Source organism: Diorhabda sublineata, chromosome 9 (assembly GCF_026230105.1).
Source record: "Diorhabda sublineata isolate icDioSubl1.1 chromosome 9, icDioSubl1.1, whole genome shotgun sequence".
In the NCBI taxonomy this organism is placed as follows: Eukaryota; Metazoa; Arthropoda; class Insecta; order Coleoptera; family Chrysomelidae; genus Diorhabda; species Diorhabda sublineata.
This window is the reverse complement of record NC_079482.1, coordinates 18510008-18533089: the sequence shown is the minus strand read 5'-3', so window position 1 is coordinate 18533089 and position 23082 is coordinate 18510008.

The following is a 23082-nucleotide window of genomic DNA, read 5'->3' as shown; positions in this document are numbered from 1 at the left end:
AGTTAAAACAGTGTCCAGAGTAACGCGTAATAAGTTGTAGGTGCTAAGTAAATATTAAAATTTTTGTGTGAATAACAATATATTATAGTAGAGTACGTGTGGTTTTATGCAGTTATATAAATACAAAGAAATTTTGTAAATATTAATGTGAAGAAAATTTAGAATTATTAAATTGAGAAAAGCTGTACAAGAACATTCACACAAGTTATTTATACCACAAATCATTGGATTTGTAGTTGTATTATATTGATTTCCCTGCCTACTTATTGGCGACGATAAAGATTGGACCGATATAAAGGTCACTGATTTAAATAAAGCACTTACACTTACACAAGATAAAAAGACACTTAAATTCCAAATTAGGAATTGCATGGAATATGGGTTTTTAAGTTCAACTAGATTTTTCCTATTGGTTAAAGTTACATGAAAATGTAAAAAGTTATTACTATATTAAATTCTGTGGGGCTTTTAAACGAACTCTTTGCAGACATGATAAAAGCGATACTTGTAGTATATTTCTAATTTTGTACAAATTAGACATAACTCTAAATGAGCATGCATTAGTTTAGGAGAGGGTAGTTACTGGAAGTGTCTTATCTGTTTAAGTTGTTCATGATATTTTTGAAAATTGAAACATTGCACATTGCAATAAATGTGAAAAACTGTAATGAAGACATTGATAAAGATGTAGCCATTCCAACTATCCATTATTTTAGCATGGAACCTGGTAAAATCTCAATAGAAATTTGACAAAGACAACAAACCTTCTACGTTAGATTTTATGAAAACATTATAGGATACCTAACATTTTTTACCACGAGCAGCCACTGTTTTAAACACTTATTGCTATTTATTGTCATCATCTTGCCAACTTAAAATGATTTTGTAATTTTAATAGTTACAAGTGAGTGAATTAAGTGTTTAATTAACCTCACCCTTTTTCACTTCTTCATAAAAAATAAAGAAAAACTAAATGGTAGAATTTCTTCAAAAGCCCACGCAACTCTAAGAAGTACCAAAGTTACATTATAATAGTCTAGGAGCTATCAATCTAAAAAGTCCCCTCATGCCGTGCAAGTAATTTTGTTATGAAAATGAAAACTATAGGAATTGAAAACGCGATGTTTGCGTGGATTTGCAAAGCAGAAAAAACGTTTAAAAGAAATTATTAAAAAAAAAATCGATAAATGTTTTTCTCTCATGATATGAAATGTTTTGAAGTGTATTCGATAGAAAATTTCTTTTTCTTCCCGAAAAAATTTACGCAAACTAATTTTTTTGGCCGGGAGAGTCACGGAAGCCTTTTTGCGCGATGTGTGTGATGAGGAAAGAAATTTCTCCCTCATTACGTAACATTTTTATTTTGTTCGTTTTTATTGTCTACTTTACGATTATTTTGATTTGAGGGCTCAGAAACGGCCGGAAATATCCAGCAAACCAGCTTAAAATCCGTTGACTACGAACTCATTTTCGATAAATAGAATTATAATCAATGAATATAATCCAGAATAAATGTCTCTCTGTGGAAATACTATTGTTCCATAATGATTATAATTTTTACTTACGGTTTGCGCCCATGACATTCTTCTCGATGATTAACAGGAATAGGTATAAATTTTTTGTAGTGCGAAATATGTTACCCACTATCAGTAAAAGTTAAATCTTTAATTGGCGTATTTGAAGTCTTTCAATTGTTTAAAGAATAAAAAGGTTTGTCATTTCATAAAAGTCGCTTTTTCTAAAGAAAACTGAGTAACCTTCTCCTTAGTGGTTGCATTACACATAAAAACACTCCATTCTGTATTTGTAAAAATTTGTAAAAATCGAGTAGAAATATTTATAATAGTTATAAAAATTACAGAAAGTATAGAAACTATCGCAGTTCTAGAAACTTACCCCTACAGCCACTTCATTATGAAGCAATAGATTTCCACAGGGAAACATTTATTTTAGATGATATTCATTGACTATAATTCTATTTATCGAAAATGAGTTCGGAGGATTTTAAGCTGGTTTGTTGGATATTTCCGGCAGTTCCTGAGCCCGCAAACCGAGATAATCTCAAAGTAGACATTAAAACGAACAAAATTTAAAAAATCATGTATGCAATGAGGGAGAAATTTCCTTCCTCATCACACACTTTTATTAAAGTGCTTGCCTGACTCTCCCGACCAAAAAAATTAGTTTGCGTAAATTTTTTCTGAAAGAGAATGAAAGTTTCTATGGTGAAAGAGAGACATTTATCGATTCTTTTGATAATTAATTTTTTTAAACATTTTTCCTGCTTTGCAAATCCACGCAAATCTGGCGTTCGCAATTCCTATAGTTTTGAACTATCAATTTTCATAAAAAACAATAACATGCACGGTATGAGGGTACTTATCAGATTGACAGCTCCTGGACTATAAAGACAATGCTTCAAAAATCGTATTGATTATTTAGGTCGTTTCAAAATTCTCAATGATCACGCATAGTTAGAAAAAAAGTAACAAAAAATGCCGAATATAGTATCTCGAAAATAAAACCAATTTTGTTAATTACTTTACTAGGCTAGCAATGATTTCTTTTCCTTATTAGCGGTCCGTATAATAAAACTAAAACTCAGTTTAGCATTTCAAGGAAATACGGATTATTAACGGCAATAAACAACGCAACCTTGCAAAGTAATCGTACATGATGTGATGTCTGATAAGTGATGACATATTTCTCATGTAACAAGTAGTATTATTATAAGGAAGAGCGTTATCAAGAATAAACAACCGCCGCACCATGCTAGTTTATTCCGCAATAGGTCAAAGAATAATCAACAACAATTACGACATATACTATATTATTAATCAATTGACATTACTGGCCTTCATATAAATTACGTAATTGTGTCAACAAAATATCGACTTGAATAAAACTTTTATTAAATTTGTCATTTTTACGTTTTAAATATGTCATAATTAGTCGATTATTCGGGGCCTAGTTGCTGAGATATAGGGTGGTAAAATTTTTAAATCAAAATTAAAAATTTGCCATAAATCTAGAACGCTTTTAAATTTTTTTCAAATTTGATAACCAATATACTCTCTAATTAAGTAATATTATGACATAAACAAACTTTGGAAAAATTTAGTTGTTTTTTATCCCCTATTTTTTACGCCACTGGAGCAAATTATTCTTTTAATTCTGTTTTAAATTGGCAGATTATTTTTAGTTCAAAAACTAATAACCTTTTATAGAACTAAAATGAACGGTGTTATAATGTTGTAGAAATTTGCCTCTAAACAGAAGTCTTAGTAATTTACAAAATGATTAATTATTCATTTAATTTAGAATAATGATTGAGCGTAAGTAATTCAAAACAAATAAAACTTATTCATAATCTCAATTGTTCAAACTGTTGGCCGCTTACTTCAATACATTTTTCAATACACCGGTTAGACATTGAAAGACGTGTCTTTGAGAATAAATCTGGATGGGATTGAATGATTTCTGCCGCAGCTTGAATTCTAGCTATTACATCTTGTTCAGATTCGATGATTGTTTCGTATAGCCCCATACAAAAAAATCAATAGGATTTAAGTCAGGTGATCTTGAAGGCCAACAATTGGGTCCACCCCGACCAATCCATTTTTCTCTAAAACGTCTGTATAAGTAATTTCTTGCCGCTGCAGCAAAATGAACAGATGCCCCATCGTGTTGAAACCACATGTGTTGTCTAATATTAACGGCAAATTCTCCAACAATTCATTCAACGTTTCTTCCAGAAAGAGCGTATAAATTTCACGAACAAAGTGCGGATTTTCTTCATACCAAACGTGACTATTTCTAGAGTTAAAAATTCCTTTCCTAGTAAATTTAGCCTCGTCGGTATACAACACATATTTTGAAAAAACGTATCAAATACACAAAGTGTCACGAACTTTCGAAAATATGACACGTGCCTACTAGATTATAATTTAGAAATATTGAGTAGTACTTAATTACCCGAAAACTTTTGTTTAGAGGCAAATTTCTACAACACCGGTGATTTTAGCTCCATAAAAAGTTATTAGTTTTTTAGCTAAAAATAATCAGGCAATTTGAAACAAAAGTGAAAAAAGAATTTGCTCCAGTGGCGTAAAAAAGTGACAACCAACCCTGACAGCGCGCTACTGGTTAAATTTTTCCAAAGTTTGCTTATGTCAAAATATTACTTTATTAAGTAGCATATTGGTCACCAAATTTGAAAAAAAAAATTAAAAGCGTTCTTGATTTATGGCAAATTTTTGATTTTTGTATTCCTATATCAAAATCAATCATTTATTGGAATCTCTCTGTGGTAGAAGGTTGTCGGTCGAATATAGAAACACCCTGTATAACCTACTTCTATTTGAATTCAAATTGGATAACATTACTACACACCAAGGTATTTTCGCGTTTTTCATTTTAATTAAAGGAAATTTATATTTCTTGTTTACACAGCTGGAAATTAGTAAAAGTTGCCAAACTTCCAGTGTGTTGATATATGCATTTAAAAAACATGTTGCAATATTGATCTAGAAAACAGCCACATTTAAAATATATCTTCAACATCATATCTAATTTGAAGGCAAAAATTTATGAATCCTTGTGAAGATCTATTCTAATTTTACATACTGCATTACACAGTATGTGCTTGAAGTATTTATTTTAAAAATTGGGATTAACAAAATCTCAAACATAATATGAAATATAGAATAATTTTGTCATGAAGTTCATCTATAGGCTCGTCGGTTTGAAATCTATGTCTCCGAACAATAGATACAGATTTTTTGGTTACCATATGTGGAAATATCCCTATTATTCTATGAGAAACAAACAATTACTGCCTCCCCGATACAAAATTCCTTTAATTAATTAATCACAAATTTTCCAAATTTTAGTACATGTACAATGATATATCCAAAACAACTAGAAAAAAATGCTGGAGGTCCCAATGCGATTAATTGCGGTAGGATAAAGTCAAGCATGCTTCGGTAGCGCTGGCCAATCTTAGTATTCATTTGATCCGCAGAATACAATAACTTTTAGCGGGTGTCATGGCTCTTGGTGAGCTCTTTCAGTACCATAGAAGCGATAATTTTGGTAATATACGAATCTTTAGATAAGGAAACGTACATAATGATGATTTTCAATGAAACATGGTTGTCTTCAAGGTCGATATTCAGTATGGCTAACGCATAGGTAACACTCAAATATTGGCAGCTAATACAATATCTATACTTTGTAAAATCTTCAATTTTTTCACAAAAACCATCTGCAATAGCCGCCGATTGATGCTCATTTGCTTTTCATGTAGTCTAGTCGATCATCGGGATCGTCTGGAACATCTTATCAGACAGAAGGGTTTCTCTGGTACGTCCGGACATGATAGCATTTCGTGCTGTCCCCAATCTTTACCGGGGAGGACAAAATCTACGTATTAATTCGTCCACTACCAACGATATAGTACGTAAAAAAATTGAAACAATTATTTCACGTTATTATGAGAATTATGTTAAAGCAGAACTGACATTTACAAAATTTGCAAAAAGTGTAGACTCTTTCAATGGATGTTGGCCTTGTGCCAAGTGTTATAATATGGACTATCTCCGCTCCAAGTTGTAGCAGCAGAAACGACGATTTCATGTATTTCTGTTGTTCTATTGTATATTGTCTGTATCTTGGGACATTATACATATTTTTTAACTCTATAATCCCTCATGAGATTTATTTTTAAAAGAAAAATTCAACCATAACTTAAAAAGAAGGTTTAGTATTGGAAACAATATTCAAATGATAAAGAAAATTAAAGTTAAATATATGTTTTTCCGTTCCAAGCAACACACTTCCTCATAATTTATGTCGGTTCTCTAAAATTCCAAATGTTGTATATTGATAGTGAGATATGGTTTTCTCAATGAATAAATGTTTGTAAGCGATTTGCTTGTGAACAATTTTTGCAAATGGGTCATGTCTATCGGGTTGGTTAATGCTAAAGTGTTGTAGCCTCTGATTATTTGTTTTGAATTTGTTATTTGTAACAGAGGAATATTTAAAGGTATACATTTTTGTTTTCATCACTTTATCTTCAATAGCATAGATGAATCCTTCTGTTTTAAGGAAGAAGTCATCCTTATGAAGCCATTTACGTCTTAGTCTATGTCTTGTGTTTGATCGTAATATTATCCGTGTACTTCTTTGCTCCCACATACTTATATTATATTTTCTCTTTGTAGGCAGTGAAAAGTAAGTATTGTGTACCTAAGTCTAGCGAGGCGTTTACTCTTGTTAGGTGGAGTTTTCAGATAGTCCGTCATGTATTTTCTTAGTTTTGAGATTTAGGTGTCATTAGTTGATGGATATCAAAAACTTCTCTGCGTTAGAGTAATCCGTTATGTATATGTGTTAGTATGGTACATATTGTGTTTTTAAGTATATTCCGTTGATGGCCATTTGAGATTTTCAAAAAGATTAAGTTAGTGTTGATATGGTCTAGGTGCTAATGACTTCCGTCTAGTTTTTGGCAATGTTTTTACCTTTCAGTAGTTGTACGAATATCAATTTTTATGTGGCGTTTTCTTTTCAGGCCTCTAACACAGTAATCGATGTGGCTCTTTGAAATCTTCCTTGTTTAACTGGTATATTATCAAGTTTTTTGAAGATAATGAAATTATTGATGGGTTTGATGTTGCGTATTTTGAGTACGTGCACTAGCCAGCGCTATGTAGGAGAAAAAAAGTTTCCGGAATTTTTTAACTGCTTGTTGATGGATTATTGGATCTATCTACAGTTGTTCTTTGTGGCCTTGACTATGGTTTTCGCAACCTTTAACTAGTGTCACTCTAATAACCATATAAATTTTAATAAAGCAAGGGAGTTACTTCTACCAAAAAAAATTTTAATTGTATATCAATTTCAGCATTGATGGAAATATGTGGGAAAAATTATCTTGAATAAAGCGATTTTAAAAATTATATCAATAAAGGTATTGTGTGGAAAAGACTATATAATAAAGCATACAGTAAAGTAGTAGAATGAGCCTGAGTTAATAAAAATGATTATATTGTTGCAGAATTCATTATGTGTTCTAAATTGGTAAGCGATAACCAGATGTTCTCAATGAAATGACATCAATTTTTCTGGTGTACAACGTAACAAGCTGTTACATCCAATTTTCTGAATAATATTTAACGTCATATTCTTAAGAAATCTATCTTGGTAAATCTAAAACTCAACATGTTTTTGTTATTCCACGAAAGTAGACCTTACGCAGCTCAATATACGGAAATTCAGTAAATAGCACATTATCGTCGCCTCAGATGTTTCATAATTACCTCAACATAATTAAATAAGCATTTTGGAAAGTTAAGCAAGACATAACAGGAAATGAATTTCTTAAAACCGAAGTTGTAACACGTCTTTCGACTTGTTTTTGTTTCTTCTTACGTCAGTTTATATTTTGTTTTCATCCGAGTCCATCAACTACTGTTTCTCTTTCGCATCCGACGTAGCTGTGAATAAATTACAGGCCCTGTTAATTTTAATAACACTAGCTCTGTCTCTACTCCTCTCCTGAGAATCGATAAGGTAATTGAGTGGATCTCCATTTTTTTGCTTGATCTTGTCGTCAGGAAACTTTCTCTGTGCAAATTTATACTTAGTCATCAAGGAATGGAATAGGAAAAGTTTTAATCGGCTTACATTAACAATCCAGAATGAACGGTCAACTTAATCATCCAAGGAAAAATTGATAGATGCCTAACACTAAGTAAGACTGGAGGGAAACGATTAAATTGAAATAAGACTGTTGGTTATTGCAAAGTTGTAAGGAAACTGTGTGCACTAAACATCTATCACTAAAAAAATGATTTAGATCTAAGATCAATAAAATCTAAAAAACGAAAGCAAAAACGTACTTATGTCCTCATGAGTAGATAGCAAGATTTTTCTAAATTATGTTGGACATAGGCAGAAGAACAGGCAGGCTTTAGAGCGGGGAGGTCGACTATTGATCATTTATTTACGATTTCGCAAATAATTGATAAGAAAACCGCCAAAAATCAAGAACTCCACCTTTTGTATGTTGACCTTAAAAAAACATATGACAGTGTACCTCAAACAAAACTATGGGATGCCTTGGAAAGAACAAATATAAATGCGGCCCTAATAAAAGCAGTACAAAAGCTTTATGAAAACAGTAAATCACAAGTAAAAATAGGAAACAAGGTCTCAAAAGGATTCTCCATCAATAAGGGGTTAAAACAAGGATGCTGACTGTCGCTGTCGCTGACTGTCACTCTCAAGATATACCTGGAACACGCACTAGCACAATTGAAAAGGAAATGTAAGAACATGGGCATTCCACTAATCGATTCCACACTATATACCCTGTGTTTTGCAGATGACCAAATAATCTTGGCACAGGACTACGAAGACTTAGAATATATGACGTAGTAGAGGAATACAGGAAATGGGGTCTAGAAGTAAATTTTAGTAAAACGGAATATATGTGTATTGGAGGATTTAATACTTGAAGAAATACAACAAAAAATAAGTCATTGTACAAAATACAAATACCTAGACATGATCATCACTAATGATGGAAGATTAGATGAAGCAATAGCACAAAGAAATAACCAAGGAAGACAAGCAATAAGACAACTAAATAGTGTATTGTGGGACAAACAAATATCCAGGAAAACAAACATCGAATATACAATAGCATAATAAAAAGTATAACAACATATAGTAGCGAAGTCTGGCCTCTAAAAGAAAAAACAGTCAAAATGCTTGAAGCCACAGAAATGGATTATTGGAGACGCGCGGCAGGAATATCAAGACTGGAAAAAATAAGAAACGACAGAATCAGAGAGATCATGAAGGTGCAATACACGATTACGGAAGACATTAGGGTGAATCAGTTAAGATGGTACGGACATGTCCAAAGAATGCCTGAAGACCGCATACCCAAACAAATTTTAAATTGGGCACCACAAGGAAGAAGAAAGAGAGGAAGACCAAGATTAAGTTGGAGAGAAGGTATCGAAAAGGATATATATATACGTTGGACATCGAAATTAGATAATGAGCTGATAGAACAGTGATTTATCTAGGTTATATGTACTAGGTACTAGGTTATATGGTACCTGTAAAACTGCATTTCGCAAATAATGATTATTAAGTTTGAGGTATTTGCACTAGGCAATAAACCAGATCCCGATACTTATTTTATTGCAAAAATTTTCTTTCACTTCGAAGAATGCGAGACCGTCTGGAAGCTATTCTAAGGAAAAGGAGTGAACACCAGGTTTAAATATTTCAATTTGATAATATGCGATACTACTTCCGGTATGCAAAAGGAGGTACATTCAAAACATACTCACTGGAGTTTGCTGTAAAGCCTTTGTTTATGTTTGGAATACCTATACCACCAAAGTTCATTTTTAGACCGTTTAATTTGGTGCCAATTCACTTGTTGTTTTGATTAGAATTAATCACATTGCTCACTATTTAGGGTCGCCGACTGCAGACAATTGCAAATATGTAGCTTCTGATTTGATAAAAATGAAATGCTAGAAATAGCTTTTTCACCTATATCTAACAATTAGATTTTTCCATATGTAACATTATAGAGTGGCTTGATTTCAAAGGTATCCTAACGAATTATTATCATGCAACCAATAAATATCGTATTTATCGACTTCAAAGTTGCCTACAACACAGTAAACAGAACACCGCAGTTATGTAAAGTGATTTAACAGACAAAAATATTTTATGGACATTGGACTTTAAGGTATCTCAAGGACTGAAGGCCTGCTACCGATTATGTTATTCATTTTGGCTTTGGAAAATTGACACCAAAGCCTAGTACATACTCAGAATGTTGTGCTAAGAAAAGGGAAAGATGAGAACTGAAGGAATTAATCGATAAACTGGTAGTAGTAGTAGAAACTGTAGACATAAATAAATATAGAGAATTATAAGAGTTGGAATTACATATCATAAGAATAAAAAATTTCAAAAAAATAGATATTATATGTATTTGGGAGCCCTGATGATCAATTTGATGAAAGGAGTGGAAGTCGATCCAAGATTGGCTAAAGGTTATAGGTTGGCTGGACAGTGGTTTATAGCCAACAATGAAATCAGGATTTTCAAGTGAATTCTAGCGAAGAAGAAATAAGTGGTTACAGTGAACGCTACTTAAACAGACTTAACAACAGCCAAATGAGCTAGCAGTGAATCTATTTGACAACAAGGAACAAATACAAAGGTTTAAAATAATAAAATCATTGGACTTGTCGTATTTAAATGTATATTTATGTACAGGATGCTTCTAAATTCATGCGACACAGTTCAGGAGCAGACTGCTCGTATGAAATTTAGATGCGTCTTTCCTATAACAAAATTTCTCCAGCCCACCCCTTTCGAAGTTATCACCCTTGAAAGGTGGTGACTAAAATTGAGTTTTAATTTTTGTTTTCCAAAATTTCATTGATGCAAGAAACTTAAAATTCTGTAATATTACAATTTCATTTTATTTCATATCAAGACTTCTTTTATGAAATAAAATTATAACTTAAAATCCTTGTTTTATTTAAAAATACGAGGATGGTCCCAGAATTACCTGGCCTGATTTAGAGATGACGGTAGTTGCTTGATAAATCTCACTGTATTAGAAAGTACACAAGCTATACATCAAATTATTCAAGTTTGAAGACGCCACGTCGTTTAGTGTTTGTTTGGCAAAATAGTGAACGTTTTCAGTGAATTTGTACACATGGAAAAAAATTTGTCATCATCATACTTTTATTTGAAGGCAATATAAAACCTGAACTAGATTCTACTCTGGATGAGACTGCTCCTTCGTTATCAACAGTAAAATATTGGGTAGCAGAGTTTAGAAGAGGCCGTACGACCAGTGAAGACCAGCTTCGCAGTGGTCGATCAAATAAAGTGATGACTCCAAAAATCAAAAGCCAAAGCGGCACTGGATCATCGTTGACTGAAAGTGCGCGGGCTAACAGACATTGTAGGCATTTCAAAAAGTGTGGTACATCGCATATTAACTGAAAATTTGAACATGAAACAGCTGTGGGCAAGATGGCTGTCTCGTTTACTCACAATGAAACAAAAACAGCGTCGTGAAGATGTTTCTATCGAGTGTTTGGCAATGTTTCACAGAAATAAATCAGAATTTTTTTGTCGTTTCATAATCATGGATGAAACGTGGGTCTATCACTTCATAACCGAAATCAAAACCATGGACTGAAAAGTGAGAACCGGCTCCAAAGAAGGCAGAGACCGTTCCATCTGTAGGCAAGGTCATGGCGTCGGTTTTTTGGGATGCGCGTGGGATAATTTTCATTGACTATCTTGAAAAAGGAAAAACTATCAGCGACGAGTATTATGCTAAGTTCGAGCGAAGAAATCAAACATAAACGACCGCATTTGGATAAGAAGAAAGTATTATTTCATCAAGATCATACACCAGCTAACAATTCGTTATTGCAATGGCCAAAATTGATGGATTAAAGTTTGAATTACTACCTCATGCACTCTATTCGCCAGATTTCGCTCACTGGGATTATTTTCTGTTTCCAGACTTGAAAAAATGGCTCAGTGGTCAAAGATTTTCAAGCAATGAAGAGGTGATGTCGGCAGTTAATGGCTATTTTGTGGAGTTTGACGATTCTTATTATAAAAAGAGTATGGAACTTATTGAACACTGCTGGGAAAAGTGTGGAGCTAAAAGGAAATTACGTTGAAACATAAATATATTTTTTTCCAAAATTTTTGTTTTCCTCGTTGGGCCTGGTAATTCTGGAACCATACTCGTATTTTTAACAAAAATAAACACCCTAATTTATAATTTTTTTAATGAATTGATTGGAAAACAGTAAAGATGTACCCCCATATAATATAAAAGGAATATTGAAAAAATACCCGTAATGACAGAATTTCAAGTATCTAGCATTACTGAAATTTTGGGAAAAAAACTCTATTTTAGTCATCACCTTTTAAGAGTGATATCTTAGAAAAGGGTGGACTGAAAAACTTTTGTTATACGGAAGACCCATCTTAATTTCATACGAGCAATCACCTTCTGAATTTTGTCGCATGAATTTAGAAACACCCTATATACTAGATTATATTAGGTACTGATTGCATGTAGTAATAAGGACAAAAAAAATTGTATGTACTATAATGGCTTAGTTTACAATTAACGAAATGATATAACCTTTTGTATATATACCTATTGATTCAATGAAAATACTTTTTTATTACCAGCAATGTACACACTAGATAAATTGATAAAATGTAAAAGCAAAGTTGTCTAAGTAAGCAAAAAATATTTATGAGGTAGTAAAACAACTAATTAATAATTGGAATTGTAATCATCTTAAAAGTAAATTGTGACAAAAATGTAAATAAATATGTGACACTACCCATATCCTCCTAAATATGATAATTGGAGGACAATGAACAAATGAATAGTGATTAGTTGTGGTAGTAGGTAGTGCTGCTATTTGTAAGAAAATACTTCATATTTTAATATACCTCTTATGTGTACATCGAGTAGAAATATATTCTAGTTGTCCTCTTAAATTAACAACCAATCTGAATTTGAAAATTTCCCACCTTCATTTAAGCGTCATAACTTATCGTAGGTATGTTATTCAATGTCAAAGGTGAAAAAAAAAACAATATACTACAAATTTTATTGAGAATTTACAAACATACTACGTTACATACACAATAAAAATCCTTTGCGTACCTATTAAAATTTAATATTCAATTCAAAATGAGTAGATGACGTGAAAATAATGCTGTGATATAAAAAAATTTTCTCACACGGCCCCTGGAATTATGTTCAATAAACAATTACAATTCATGATAATTTTCTTCAGAATGTCTCAATGTCGAAAGGTTTCCTTGGCATGTACAACGATCTAAAAATTTACATATCTCATAAACCATGAATTTTAAGTTAAACAAGAAGTAACTTTTTGTTAAAAAATCGATTGAAAAATTAATTCTTGTTATTTTTAGATTGTTCAGGTTGTCCCTGTAAAAGTTACGGATTTTACAACATTCATAATGTTCGAATGTATAATTTAGAAAATGTTCTTAAATATAAGTTCCGATTTCGCAACTTTAAATGCCTATCAGAAACGATGGGTCGTATGGAATTTTCTTATATTACAGCATTTTTTCACGTCATCTACTCACTCCCGAATTTTCTGCATCAAGTCCCGCAACACCCTGCATTTACAGTTGACCTTGTTCTTCACTCTATAGTAAAAAGTACAAGAAAAAAATTTTTAAAACAAATTTGTCCCAATTGATCTGTTAATTCCAACCATAATTTCTCATTATGATAATGAACCCTTTTTTTATTTTATCAGTAAATCTCTCACAAGACACGATAATTTTGCAGTAACTTTTGGTTAACAAATCGTCGCCCCAAAATTACAGGGTTCTAAGTAACATTATTGTAGATAGAGAAAAGCAGTTTTAAAATACAGCAGCCCACAAAACTGTAGAAGTCAAAATTATATTATACTCTAATTAGTTTGAGTATTGAAATATTTCATAATGAACTAAAGTAGAAGTTTTCTATAAGTATTATCGTTGCTTGAAATAAATAATTTTGTTGAAAACATACAACTTTGATATTCTTGTATAGTGTCTTTATATTTATAAACGTTTCAAACACCATTGAACAACAACACAAAAAACACTTTACTTAACAACAAACAAAAGTATTTATTACTTTATCTATGTAAAAAACTATAAACTAGAAAAATAGCTTATGTACGAGTACATTTAGTGTAAATAAGGAAAAACATCAGGGTTCCTATAAGACAATTACTTGAGTTACAACAGAATACTATGAAATTGTTATTTTTTATTTTTCTTCATTTGCTGTAGCAGTTAAACAAATAATCCAGCTGGCATTCATTTTATCATGCTGCGCAAACTCTGTCTTTTTACGCAAGGTATGTCGAACGGCCCAATCTTGTTGGGTGAAAGAAGTTTTGTATTTTACTATGGCATGATCTTTGTTAAATTGGAGCATGCAAACTTTAGAATATGGTACTAAGCTATAATTCCAGAGGCGTGCACCTGCTTGGAAGTCAAAGAAGTCCACTGGATGCATGTACGATAAAAACTGCGTATCTTTACTTTCAATAAACAACGTACACGTGAAATTGGAGAAAAATATTCCATTTTCCGTAAACTCCTTTCTATGCAGCTGTGCACTGCGTCTTCTTCTTGTATGCAAGTATGACCGGGGACAGAAAATTTCATTATAATGTTTGTATGATCTGAGCAACTGCGTAACTGATAAAACTGTTTCTATTCTGTGGTACGCAACTATCACTCCAAACCACTAACTTTGTTATTTCAGGATGATCAGTGAAGACTTTATTTAGAATTTTATAAAATGAACTTGCAATGTCAATTCCAGTTCTTCCTTGTAAAGTCTCCGGCCATACTGCGCAATATACTTTTTTACCTTTTGATAAATGGGCCGTCATATTTTAAACTTTACTTTTATAAAAGAAGTTTTTAATATCAGCTTTTGGACACGTGTGGATGTTCTGTAGATCAAAACACAAAACAGCTGCTTCTCCTTCTCCATCGTTTTTTCGTTCATTCCTCATGCTCTCTTTTTTTGTTATGTGGAATTCATATTCTTTTCTCTTATCTTCAGAAACTGTACCTTCTTTTTCTTTAATTTTAACTTCTTCGCTATCTTAACGTGGTTTATGAAAGTCTAAATTGTACTGTTTACAAAAAATATTTCTGTGTATTCAAAACTTAACTTTTTTCTTTCTGCTGTATAAATTCCAGATATAATTCGTACATTTTTCTAATTGACTATTTTGCTTCCAGATATTGTCGAGACGACGTTCCTCTACAATGTTGCGCATCGATTCTAGGAAAAGACTCAATATGGGTTCGCAATAATTCTACGTTTTCTTCGGCTGTAAATCGTTTCCTATGTTTCCCCTGTGTACACTTGTTTGAAGTGCGCCACGCGATGATTTTCCCTTATGTAATGTGTATATTGGTTTTTGACTTATACTCAAAGTGCTACAATGTACGTCTTCGAGAATTTGTTTCATTCTTCTCTTTACTTCGTCGTTCAGGGTTATAGATTTCAGTCGTAGAAAGTAAAAACGTGCGTTTCTCATAAGAAGTGAGACTGTAATGTTGATCGAACAGAATTTGTTTATCTGTTTCCTTTATTTTTTCACTACACTTATTAATACAATCTTTCTTAGTGGTTATATTACGTGCGGGTACAAGTTTTTTCCTCACAGATGTATACTCCAAGCCCCTGTCATAATTCTGTTTTCGAATAGTGCTCGCCCATTCTGCTACACGTCTTTGACGAATTTTGGTCGCTGCTTTCTTTTCTTTTCTTTGTTTTTGCCGACGTTCTGCTTCGTCTCTGTTATCATATTGGTCACTATTAACATATTTATCGCTCAAGTTGCTTCCGTCACTACTTGTTTGATTTATATTTTTTGAATTATCATCCACAGACCAACTTCCTGGTACATTTGATGATACTCCCGGTTGCGAATGAACATCTTCGTAGATCACGAGCCTCTTCTTCCTTCAACAACACAAATAAATAGTAATAAATATTATTTACTTCTCAAGAATTTTGTTAACTATCGTCAATAGTAAGAAATTATTGAGTGCAATGATTTTGACGTAATATTTTAAACATATCCATTAATAATATTTAGTTAATGTCATTACGTTGTCTACAAAACTATTCAAATTTGGCGACTGGTCACAACCTTTGGTCACAATTATTTGAACTTGAAAAATGGTAAAGTTATATATAACTTACTTTCTATTTTCGACTCCAGGTAAATATTCTGCATCTTTGTCGGAATCATATCCATCGAAGTACTCAACATCGTCACTATCACCACTACTTTCACATTTGTCGTTCATTTTTCCAATTTCTTCCTCACATCAACACGTGAAACGTTTTGACATACCCTTAAACTTGTACTACCTGAGAGAATATTACATAGTTGTTTGTTATAACATACACCAAAACAATTTCGATAAAATTCTATCTTAAGAACTTCAGAGTTGTATGCTTAACATACAACTCTGTTAACCCAAGCGTAATGTTTGAAAACATACAACTTTGTAATTTAATAACAAAGCTTATGATACGTACAACCTTGTTACATTGTTAACTAAATTTTTCATAAAATGTAACATGTAATTTTGGGGCGACGAAATGTTGAGGCATCACATCGCAGCATACACATGATTTGTGCGCTTAAATCAAGTCAAGAAAATACCAAGAAACGAAGTTTGAGCGTCACTTGTCATTTAGTTTATTTACAGTGCTCTATTTTCTGTTATATTCACAAAATAAAATACTTTTTGTTCTTATAAATGAACTTAAAGACAGGAGAGGTCTATTAAAACTAAGAGCATATGGAAATGGAAATGGAATGACCATTATACGAGTATTCCACTATCAATAAACTCCCCTTTAATATAATTACGGTTTCAGTTTGAAGTAAGTTAGTTCATACTATCAAATTCCTAGATAGGTGTTAAATTAGTTGCCCCCAATAGACTTTAAAAAGGCAGTTCAACAAACAACGTGGCTTCAATCTACTTAATCCTTGTGTTAGCTTCTTTGTTTCGTCCCTTTTAAGATCAGAGACTAATTATATTGATACTCCGACAACTTTCAATAAGTCTTTTGAGATTGGGGAGTAGACAGATTGACGCCTCGATATAAAAAAAAACTATTAAGAACGGCTTCAAAGGCGAAGCGAGTTTCAATGTCTATTTTTTGTAGCCAATATTACTTATTTTGAAGTTGTATTGGCAACCATGTCGACTGGTCCGGTAGAAACACGGTTTCTAGCTCAGTTGGCAAGTAATTTTAGTTGAAAACTTGCGCAACTGACCTCGTTCTATCGCAGGAAATAACAGCCAGCAAACATACACACATACATAATATTAAACCGAAGCCAACTAAAAATTTAGAAACCTCGAATAAAAACGGGGCCCCATAATAACTTTCGTCTGTGCATCTATCTTAGCATAAGACTAATTTCAAGAAAATTATTAATGAAAATTGTACATTCGAATCGAAGACTTCTTAATTGAATTATTATAAAAAATATCCAGTTAAAGATATTTGAACTGTGACAATTATTTATAAAAAAACATTAGATCACTAAAAAGAAATTTCTTGAATGTTTGATCTCGTCAACGGCTGAATTTAATTTTAAATTTAAGAAAAAAGTGTAATTTTTGTTATTTTATTATAGGCAATATATTTATTTTCAAATGAGTACCTATATCGAGAAATTAAGTTGATAAACAGCTGTTCAAAAATTGAGAATATAGATTAAATTCAATTTTGAAAGCTTGAACAAAAAAGTTGATAGGGTATGTTAATATATTTTTTAACTATTAAATGCCAAAAAAAACAGTGCTAATGAAAAATTATACAATAGGAGGAGAAATTTAATGAAAAAGAATTTTAAAACTGCAGCTAATATTGTGTTTGACCCCATTTTCACGTATCACAGCAGCGCAACTTGTTTAGTTTTAACAAAGTTATCATCTTTCGAATGATAGCTGTCAAAATTTGAACTCCATTCAATAGTTTGTATACTTATTGTGTGGTATAAGACTTGATAAATATGCTCCTTTAGTACAACTATCAATCTACCAGTATTATGTTCATCCTAAAATTTGAGCAAATCTAATGTAAATATTACATACTATTTACATGTCAATTATTAAGAATACAGAGTGAGTTTTATGTAAGGAACGTCTCAATTATCTCTACTTATTTTTTTTATCTGATGTTCCCAATTTGCGTTATTTTAATGATATTAGAATATGGTAGTAAGTCAAGAAATGTGTAATATCTTCAATAATTTATATCCTAACCGAAATCCCATCACAAGATCTACTCTAAAATTTTCCAAAATGAGTAAATGTTCAATATTATATAAAATATTGAACAAAAATTGACAGAGAAAATTATTTTTTCTATGAATGCAAAAATGCATTTTTGGTATTAGATTCAAAATAATTAAAAAATTGCGTATTTCGAACTTTCTACAAAAAAGCCTTTTAATTTAAGAATGGTTAGGTTAGGTTAGGTTAAGTTAGGTTAGGTTAGGTTAAGTTAGGTTAGGTTAGAAGACCATGTCCATAATCGCATTAATGAGAAAGTATTAAGTCTTTGTTACTTTGCAGTAATAGCTGATAAACTCGCTAAATCAGGAGCAGAGAAACTCTTCGAACTCTTCTGTGGTTTCAGCTACGGAATAATGGAAAAAACTGGAAAAGAACCTAATAAGGTCCAAAGATATCTAAAGGGTAGCGAAGCTAATAATTTACAGGACAGCTATACAACCTACGGTGTTATATGGTAGTAAATTCTGGGTCATGAATAACAATATAGGAAAACAGGCTAAATGCATGGGACAGAAGAGTGTCGAGAAAAAATTTTAGAGGGATATTAGTGGACCAAGGTGAATGAAGAAGAACAACGATAAAGTTATATGGTCAGGCAAAGATCAGCTATATAATAAGGGCGAAAAGACTGCGTTGGTTGGGGAATATAGACAGAATGGAAGAAAACATTGGGTGAAAAGAGAGTTATCAAGTGAACAAGTTATGGAAGACTTTCAGAAGCTAGGAATAGCGAATCAACACAAAGCAGCAGTCAACAAAAGGAGAAAAGTAACAGAAAGACTTCAAAGCATATGCCTATAAGGCCTGCTGTGCTGTTATATATATACATCGGAAAATATATTAAAGTTAGTCTACTTTGGTGTTTCATAGTTACAAAAGTAGATTAATTTTAATATATTTTCCGATCTTTCAAATACTTTGCCTAGGAAATAATTAATTAAGATTTGTGGTGGCTTTAAGTTGTATAAATTCTTGTAAAAATTTTAAAATCATAGAATTTTTTAGAATTTTGCAATTTTCAGACATTCTGTCTATTCTGTACTATTTTTTTTTGATACACACATTTACAATTTAAGTTCAATATGAAAAAACTCATTATTATACTAGATCTTATCTTTATTATACAAATTATCATAAACAAAAATAATTATAATTGGCTATTGTAGTATCGACACTATCTTCATCACCATCACTATCAAAATTAATAATATGTGTATGCACATCCTCTCTATCCAATCCCACTTACCTTTCCCATGAAACCTGTATTATTTTTCCAGTGTGTAGTACTGTTTTCAACCAAACCCCAGAAGTTGTTTTTTTGCTACAGCATTTCCACATAGTGTTTTGCTGTCAAAATTCCACCAATGCCCACAATACCTCTATAATAATTTTTGTTAGTGATGCCCCAAATATTTACAATAGGATTGAATACATATTGGTTAGGGGAGGTCGAAATACTCAATGATCATAGTTTTAAGACAACATGTCAACTTCATTTACTTCTGTTGGTTTATTTCTACAAATCACATGGTTTTTGAAACTATTTCATAATTCCGAAAATAATTTATCATCTAAGATGACTTCAACATATATTTTATAATAATGCATCTAAATTTTCTTGATTTTAGGTTTCTTCTGTTTCAAAATTAGTTTTTTTTATAGTTTTTAAAAGAACGATAAATTTTCACGTTTCGACTTTTCTTTCAGTCTTTATCAAAAACTATCAAAAAAACTAATTTTGAAACGGAAGAGATCTAAAATCAAGGACATTTAGATGCACTAATATATCAAAAGGTCTAAGAAATAAAGAAATTGAAGAAGTTCTGTGTGTCTGAACCTTCTTGTTTTGTTCCATATATTAATAATCTACGGTATTTCAAATTCTCTGGAGTAATGTGTAAACTATTGTATGGATTATTTTAGCTTCAACATAATAAATTCAAATATTTTGAATTTAAACTCACAACTGTACTAAATTTCATAATTCTGTTATGATGAAAGTAGTTTCAAAAAGAATACCTTGTTCAGATATCCAGTTCTGTATATCAGCTTGATTGAAAGCTTTTGTTGGCACTTTATTAACCATCTTACTATGGTAACTGGCATTATCCTTAATGATTCTTACAGCTCCCTCTAAGTTAATTAAAAGTTAATATTCAAACCCTGCAAAAAGTTTCACCTATCCATCTTGCCATGGTAATCCCCATTTCTTGTTTTTGAGGAACATATTAATTCTGTTCCAGGAATAAATGCAGAAAACTAACCGGCATGAAGTATTATATACCTGTAATTGAAAAATAAAGATCTATTACAAACAATATTTTAATTGAATCAAGTTACAAGGTACAAGGATGTTTTTTATAAATTCAAAAAACAAATGAATACAAAATCACCGAATGAAACTAGAACGATTTATCGAAATGAATAACAATAAATAAATGAACAATGAAAAATGTTTTGGTGATGTGGATTTGACAACATCGTCAACTTTCTAGACTAATTTTTCTGTCTATGAAGCGACTTAACGTGAAAATGGTTTGTTTTTGTTAAATACAGGGTGTTTCAAATTAAGTGCGCACTATTGCAAACTTTTTTAATATTCTAGATACGAATGGAAGTCGGTTGAATTAAGATGGTGAAAACAGAAAAACAAATACTTATACCGTTTTTGAATAAATCGGAAAAATAGAATATTTTTTAATAGAACACCCTGTATATTTTTGACTCAACCTTCTCCAAATGATTTGCAGAATATAAAAGCTCCCATACAACATTGGGGTAAATTTAAAAATAACCAAGATATTTGCCTATTCATCTTTTTAACAAGTTGGCTGTCAATATTTATCCTTTTGACAAAAAAACATCATTTCGTGCATCAGAGGATTACACTGCTGCCAAAGAACATGTAATTTGTATTAGTCTATGTGGATTAAGATTTAAAACTATAAATTTATAAAATGGTGTTTACGCATTTAGAGAAATGCGATATGTTAGAAGCGTGTATCATGTGTAGAAAAAATAGTTTTCAAGCATTGGAACGATATGGTCAAATGTATCCCGAACGTGATCAGCCAGGCAGAAGATATTTTCTTAAGTTGTATAGAAAATTCAGAAATAACGAAACTGTTTTTATAAAGGTGAGAACTAAGAAACAATTCATAACAAGTGAACAAGTAGAAGTAAATGTGTTGGCATATTTTGAATTAACAATAATTCAACCAGAGATTTGGCCAGGGATAAGATTTAAGTTTATCTACAATTTGGAGAATTCCCACAAAATTTGAGTTTGTGCCCTACAAGTACCGACCAGTGCAAACTTTACTACCCGGGGTGATAATGAAAGAAGATTGATCTTTTCTCAATGGTTTGTAAATATGTGTAGGCAGAACTGCAATTTTTATATATGTATACACGCATTAAAGTCTCTAAATATGTACCTACCATTTAACATGACATTTCGAAGACCTACAACATCATCTCTAATGGCAATCTACGAATAAAGGCAATTTTCAGATCGGATTTAAACACCTTACAAATTTCGATAATAATTTTGGCTAGTAAATATTAAAACTTATATTAAATTATACACTCAGTATATATGCAAAATTTTACTGAAAAATATCACAATTATACTGAAACTGTGTACTAACCCTCAAATCGGAGAGGTTAGTTCTATAAATGAATCATCCATGACATAGGTTATTCACTCGATCAGAAAAGAAAACAACCTTGTGTTTCACGCTCTGATTAGAACAAGGAATAGGGCCACTATTAACAATTTGAAGAAATAAGAAGTAATGATGAGCCACAATACCGGCCAGAACAGAAATATGAATAAAACTGGCAACAATATACTTCTAAATATTAAAGTAGAAAATAAGTGCATTGACCAGGTCAACAGTTGATTATTATAAAATGAAATTCGTAACGAATATTATTTTCGAAATACGAATTTAATTCAAATAAAAACAACACGATAGGGAATGGAAAATATTAAACAGTCGTAATATATAATGAATATTATTGCACAATGGCTAATTTAGTATCTGGAAATACCAACATTTGCTAACAATTTCGAAACTTGAATAAGCGATTTGAAAATTATTTGACATTATTACATTAATTTACGTATAAATAACGAAACTAAATGTTGACTTAATCAACTAATGCCTCTAAATTTTTACACTCTTTACTTAAGCATTCGATCGTTATTTTGCTTTTATCACATATTTTACATGAAATTTTCATTATGTTTCAGGAGTATTCTTCTCTATAGAAACACAAGGGACCTAATCTAATTTAGATCCCAAACACATTGCTAAATTGAACAAAAAATACTAAGGGACTAGACCGTTCATTTCATTGTGGCCGTATGAGGTGCTGAACACCCAGTTGAGGTCTCACGCTTGAAATATTTGAACAATTCTCAGTATGATATTGTCGATCGGTTATTTTGAAAGACATCTAGATTTAAATGAAAGGTTTCTGCAAGATGAGTACCGCGTTACTACCAAACAACTTCGCATTTGCAATATTGACGAAATCTCTACCGTTTCTTTTCCTAGGATGAAACGTAAATCTATTACTACATATCAGAGACCACGGCAGTCAAAATAGTGCTTAGAGTATTTCTGTCCTAATAAAGGGCAAGATGTGTTTGTCAACAAAAGTCGTTTTTGTGTGTTTCATTCAAAAAGTTACAATATGATTGATCTGCCCTCACACTTAGCACATTTAGGAGTAAGAGTAGCTTAAACAAGGAAAAGACTGCCTTAACTACTTTATGTGCGTACAAATATTTTGGAGTCTTGTCTTTATATCACCTCCACTAGAAGTAAAAAAATGTAATATCCATATTTAATTTGCATTCGTACTATGCAGCAATCAACAAGGTTGTTGATTGTGTTGGATCGTCTCCTCGTGTCCTTTGTGTCGTATCTGAACAAATGACGCGTGGTAGAGTGCGTTTCCTCATGCAGACATGTCTACAATGCTTGCTCCAGACTGTTGCGAGGCGTCTCCTAGAGACTCTGTTCAGACCTCGATACGTCTACTACAAATAGGATGTAAATCAAGTGACTTAATTTTTTT